Below are 614 nucleotides of genomic sequence, written 5' to 3' on the forward strand. Positions count from 1 at the left end.
CTTTAGCCTGGGAGGTCGAGGCTGCAGTGAGCCATGTTTGGGCCACTCCATTGTAGCCTGTGTAGCAAAGCAAGACCCTGTCTCAAAAAATAAATAAATAAATAAAAGGAAATAAGATATGCAAAGGCTGGACGTGTGTACATTCACAGGGAGTTTAAGGAGCAGCAACATGACCTGCAGTGAAACCGGTCCTGTTCTAGGTTAAGGTGGGCTCATTGATGAGTTGAGGACTGCTGCTGGAGCAACCAGGATTAATCAGAAAAAAACCTCCTGCAAGGAAGAGATCTATGGATTCAATGCAGTCCCAATCAGAATTCCAGCAGCTTCTTTTTTTTTTTGAGATGGCATCTCACTGTGTCACTCAGGCTGGAGTGCAGAGTGCAGTGGCGTGATCTCAGCTTTCTGCCATCTCCACCTCCTGGGTTCAAGCGATTCTTCTGCCTCAGCCTCCCAAGCAGCAGGGACTACAGGTGTGCGCCACCATGCCCGGCTAATTTTTGTATTTTTGATAGAGACAGGGTTTCACCGTGTTAGCCAGGCCAATCTCAAACTCCTGACCTCAGGTATTCCACCTTAACCTCCCAAAGTACTGTCATTACAGGCGTGAGCCACCA

The sequence above is a fragment of the Colobus angolensis genome, unplaced genomic scaffold, assembly GCF_000951035.1.
Source record: "Colobus angolensis palliatus isolate OR3802 unplaced genomic scaffold, Cang.pa_1.0 Scaffold83, whole genome shotgun sequence".
Lineage (NCBI taxonomy): Eukaryota > Metazoa > Chordata > Mammalia > Primates > Cercopithecidae > Colobus > Colobus angolensis.